Source organism: Heterodontus francisci, chromosome 46 (genome assembly GCF_036365525.1).
Source record: "Heterodontus francisci isolate sHetFra1 chromosome 46, sHetFra1.hap1, whole genome shotgun sequence".
NCBI lineage: Eukaryota > Metazoa > Chordata > Chondrichthyes > Heterodontiformes > Heterodontidae > Heterodontus > Heterodontus francisci.
The window spans coordinates 16,378,213-16,384,212 of record NC_090416.1 but is presented as its reverse complement, the minus strand read 5'-3'; positions in this window follow the sequence as shown (position 1 = coordinate 16,384,212).

The window sequence follows — 6,000 nt, the reverse complement described above, 5'->3', positions numbered from 1 at the left end:
TGTCCCGTATAATCCTCTTTAATAGTTTCCCTACCACTGACGGAAGGCTCACCGGCCTATAATTTCCTGGATTATCCTTGCCACCCTTCTTAAACAAAGGAACAGCATTGGCTATTCTCCAGTCCTCTGGGGCCTCACCTGTAGCCAAAAATGATGCAAAGATTTCTGACAAGAAACCATCAGTTTCTTCCCTTGCCTCTCTCAGTATTCTAGGGTAGATCCCATCAGGCCCTGGGGACTTATCTACCTTAATGCTTTGCAAGACACCCAACACCACCTCCTTTTTAATAATGAGATGACTGAGACTATCTGCACTCCCTTCCCTAGGCTCATCATCCACCAAGTCCTTCTCTTTGGTGAATACTGATGCAAAGTACTCATTTAGCACCTCGCCCATTTCCTCTGGCTCCACACATAGATTCCCATCTCTATCCTTGAGTGGGCCAACCCTTTCCCTGGTTACCCTCTTGCTCTTTGTATATGTATAAAAAGCCTTGGGATTCTCCTTCATCCTGTTTGCCAATGACCTTTTATGACCCCTTTTAGCCCTCCTAACTCCTTGCTTAAGTTCCTTCCCACTGTCTTTATATTCCTCAAGTGCTTCGTCTGTTCCTAACCTTCCAGCCCTTACAAATGCTTCCTTTTTCTTTTTGACTGTGCTCACAATATCCAGTGTTATCCAAATTTCCCGAAACATGCCAAACTTGTCTTTCTTGCTCACAGGAACATGCTGGTCCTGGATTCTAATCAGCTGACGTTTGAAAGACTCCCACATGTCAGATGTTGATTTACCCTCAAACAGCCGCCCCCCCAATCTAAATTCTTCAATTCCTGCCTAATATTGTTATAATTAGCCTTCCCCCAATTTAGCACCTTCACCCGAGGACTACTCTTATCCTTATCCACAAGTACCTTAAAACATATGGAATTATGGTCACTGCTCCCGAAATGTTCCCCCACTGAAACTTCGACCACCTGGCCGGGCTGATTCTCCAATACCAGGTCCAGAATGGCCCTATCCCTAGTTGGACTATCTACATACTGTTTCAAGAAGCCCTCCTGGATGTTCCTCACAAATTCTGCCCCATCCAAGCCCCTAGCACTAAGTGAGTCCCAGTCAATATAGGGGAAGTTAAAATCACCCACCACCACAACCCTGTTACCTTTACATCTTTCCAAAATCTGTCCACTGATCTGCTCCTCTACCTCCCGCTGGCTGTTGGGAGGCCTGTAGTAAACCCCCAACATCGTGACTGCACCCTTCCTATTCCTGAGCTCCACCCATATTGCCTCGCTGCATGACCCCTCTGAGGTGTCCTCCCGCAGGACAGCTGTGATAATCTCCTTAACCAGTTATGCAACTCCCCCATCCCTTTTACATGCCCCTCTATCCCGCCTGAAGCTTCTAAAGCCTGGAACATTTAGCTGCCAATCCTGCCCTTCCCTCAACCAAGTCTCTGTAATAGCAACAACATCATATTTCCAAGTACTAATCCAAGCTCTAAGTTCATCTGCCTTACCTGTTATACTACTCGCATTGAAAGAAATGCACTTCAGAGCACCAGTCCCGCTGTGCTCAGCAACATCTCCCTGCCTGCTCTTCCACTTAGTCTTACTGGCCTTATTTACTCTGTCCTCCTCATTTATTTTTCTAGCTGTCCCACTGTTCTGGTTCCCATCCCCCTGCCACACTAGTTTAAACCCTCCCGAGTGACGCTAGCAAACTTTGCAGCCAGGATATTAGTGCCCCTCCAGTTTAGATGCAACGCGTCCTTCTTGTACAGGTCCCATCTGTCCCTGAAGAGAGCCCAATGGTCCAGATATCTGAAACCCTCCCTTCTACACCAGCTGCTCAGCCACGTGTTTAGCTGCACTATCTTCCTATTTCTAGCCTCTCTGGCACGTGGCACAGGGAATAATCCAGAGATTACAACCCCAGAATCCTGTTTTTTTAACTTTCTACCTAACTCCCTAAACTCCCCCTGCAGGACCTCATCACTCTTCCTGCCTATGTCATTGGTACCGATGTGTACCACAACCTCTGGCTGTTCACCCTCGCCCTTCAGAATGCCCCCTGTCCGTTCAGAGACATCATTGACCCTGGCACCAGGTAGGCAACATACCATCCTGGAGTCTCTTTCACGTCCTCAGAAGCGCCTATCTGTGCCCCTGACTACAGAGTCCCCTATAACTATTGCTCTTCTGCGCTTTGTCCCTCCCTGCTGAACAACAGTGCCAGCCGTGGTGCCACTGCTCTGGCTGCTGCTGTTGTTTTCCCCTGATAGGCCATCCCCCCCCAACAGTATCCAAAACTGTATACTTGTTAGAGAGGGGGATAGCCACAGGGGATTCCTGCACTGACTGCCTGCCCCTTCTAGCGGTCACCCATCTATCTGCCTGCACCTTGGGTGTAACCACTTCTCTAAAACTCCTGTCGATGACGCTTTCTGCCACCTGCATGCTCCTAAGTGCATCCAGTTGCCGCTCCAACCGATCCATGCGGTCTGTGAGGAGCTGCAACTGGGTAAACTTCCTGCAGGCGGAGTCGCCCGGAATGCTGGAAGTGTCACGGACTTCCCACATCTCACAGGTGAAGCACTTCACCCCTTTAACTGACATTTCTATCACTAATTAGTTAATTAATATAAAATAAATACTTATTAAATCCTTACTAAATTGTTATATTTAACGATATGGTCCCCAGTGCTAGATTTCGACTATAAATATTATTTTATTTATTTTTATTTTTTATTTAGAGATACAGCACTGAAACAGGCCCTTCGACCCATCGAGGTGAACACCGCCCTCCGAGTCTGTCCGAGAATCCCCGAAGTGAACACCGCCCTCCGAGTCTGTCCGAGAATCCCCGAGGTTAACTCCGCCCTCCGAGTCTGTCCGAGAATCCCCGAGGTTCACTCCGCCCTCCGAGTCTGTCCGAGAATCCCCGAGGTTAATTCCGCCCTCCGAGGCTGTCCGAGAATCCCCGAAGTCAGTTTTTTAGATTTCCCGGTCTGGAACTCCGCCCTCCGAGATAGATCGATCGATAGACAGATAGATAGATAGATCGCAAGAGATGGACAGTTAGATGGATAGATAGATAGATGGATAGATAGATAGATAGTCAGATAGAAAGATAGATAGACAGATAGATCGATAGATAGATAGATAGATAGATCGATATATATGGACAGATCGATAGATAAACAGACAGATAGATAGATAGATAGATAGATAGTTAGCTAGATAGATAGATAGATAGATAGATAGATAGATAGATAGACAGATAGATATGGACAGATAGATAGATAGACAGATAGATAAATAGATGGGTGGTCAGATACATGGACAGATAGACAGATGGAGAGACAGAGAGGTCTGATCACTAGGCTGCCCCAAAGTGGTTTACATCTTATGACGTACTTTTGAAGTGTGTTTTGAAGTGTAGTCACTGTTGAAATGCAGGAAATCTGTCAGTCATTTACACAGCAAGCTCCCACAAATAGCAATGTGATAATGACCAGTTACAGCTTTAGGTGTTAATGTTGGAATATATATTGTCCAGGACACCTGCTCTCCTTCAAATAGAGTCATGGGATCGATAATGTCCACCTGAGGGGGACTTGTGAATATGGCACCTCAGACAGTGCAGCACTCCCTCAGTGCTGACCCTCTGACACTGCAGCACTCCCTCAGTACTGAACCTCCAACAGTGCAGCACTCCCTCAGTACTGACCCTCCGACAGTGCAGCACTCCCTCAGGACTGACCCTCCGACAGTTCAGCACTCCCTCAGTACTGACCCTCTGACAATGCAGCACTCCCTCAGTACTGACCCTCTGAGTGCGGCACTCACTCAGTACTGATCCACCGACAGTGCAGCGCTCCCTCAGTACTGACCCTCTGACAGTGCAGCACTCCCTCAGTACTGAACCTCCAACAGTGCAGCACTCCCTCAATACTGACCCTCCGACGGTGCCGCACTCCCTCAGTATTGACCCTCCGAGAGTGCAGCACACCCTCAGTACTACACGGCGAATGTGAGACTGTTTTTTGTGCTCAAGTCTCTGGATTGGGACTTGAACCCACGAGGCCATGGCTGACACTTTACAAGATTCCCATCTTGTGAACTTTAATTGTATTTTCCTTTAACCATTGTGCAAGCTTCAATAGGCAACACCAAATGCTCTTGCTTTAACACCTGGCCTATCCTGTGTGAACCGGGTAGGCTCCCTGGGCAAAGCTGCAGCCATGTGACATCTGCTGTGCAAAGTGAGAGATTCTATGAACCTAGAGGTGCTGAACTGCTTTCCATTAGACATGTGCACAACCCCATTTTACTGCACACTGGTCCACTCCATTTAACTACATACGTGGATGACTCCATTTAACTACATACGTGGATGACTCCATTTAACTACATGTGTGCACTCTCCATTCAACTACATGGGCAAAGCTGAGTTCAGCTTCTCACACATTTAGCAATTGTGCTTTCACTTCAACAAGATTACTGTAACTCCGGGAACCCGGAGAAGACTAGTATCTATATATTAGTCAATATGCAAATACAGGGAGGGGGTCAAGGGGAGCAGGGGAAAACACTTTATTAAAAATATATTTGTCCCTAATTAATCATTTCCAAATATTTATTTCCATTGTGCATTGGGTTACGATGTTACAATGACCAGACTTCAAAACAGGTGTTTATTTTTCTGTCTTTAGGACATCCTGAGGTCTCTATAGTAATGCAGGTTAGGGTTAGTTGAAAATGACCCAGAGAATCTGCTGGTGGGAGGGGAGGGAGATGGGTCTGTTTCTGCTGTGGAGACCAATCAGAAATGGATTTTTAGTGGTGGAGGGGTCAAATTCTCTGTCTAGGGGGCAGCTAGTCGACACTGACTTGACTGAACACGTCAGTAATCGGAGGCTAACTGCAGGAACAGCACCTCATCTTTCGACTGGGCACTCTACAACCTTCCAGACTCAACACTGAATTCAACAATTTTAGTTTGTAACCCCCCCCCCCCCCCCACCCGCCCTCATTTTTGTTGCCCTTTTCTTTGCTGATTTGTTAGTTTATCTCTCTTGTTGACCTCTTATTTCCTTTACCTTGTGTTCTGATCCTGCCATTCACACCTCCTCCAGACACATCTCTCATTACCACTCCCTTTGGCTTTGCACCTTGACACCCTTTCTGTCATTTAATCTCTCCTGCCCTCCACCCGTGTCACAGACCTTCCCTGCTGTTCTTCTTCCCACCTTCCCCCTTTCACTGGCTCAAATCCTATCACATTTCTAGAATTAATATTGATCCATCACAAGGTGGAGTAGTAGTAATGTCACTAGATATTACTAATCCAGAGGCCCAGGATAATGCTCTGGAGACACGAGTTCAAATCCCACCATGGAATTTAAATTCAACTAATTAATTAAAAGAAAAATTGGAATTGAAACCTAGTCTCAGTAATGGTGACCATAAATTGAATGTTCATTAACAAAAAACCATCTGGTTGACAAATGTCCTTTTAGGGAAGGAAATCTGCCTTCCTCACCTGGTCTGGCCGACTAGTGACTCCAGACACACGGCAATGTGGTTGACACTTAACTGCCCTCAGTTCTGTTGTACAAAAACCACTGCACTGTCGCAGTTCAAGAAGGCGGCTCCACCACCACCTTTCGATTAGATTAGAGATACAGCAATGAAACAGTCCCTTCGGCCCACCGAGTCTGTGCCGAACCTCAACCACCCATTTATACTAATCCTACACTAATCCCATATTCCCACCAAACATCCCCACCTGTCCCTATATTACCCTACCACCTACCTATATTAGTGACAATTTATAATGGCCAATTTACCTATCAACCTGCAAGTCTTTTGGCTTGTGGGAGGAAACCGGAGCACCCGGAGAAAATCCACGCAGACACAGGGAGAACTTGCAAACTCCTCACAGGCAGTACCCGGAATCGAACCCGGGTCCCTGGAGCTGTGAGGCTGGAGTGC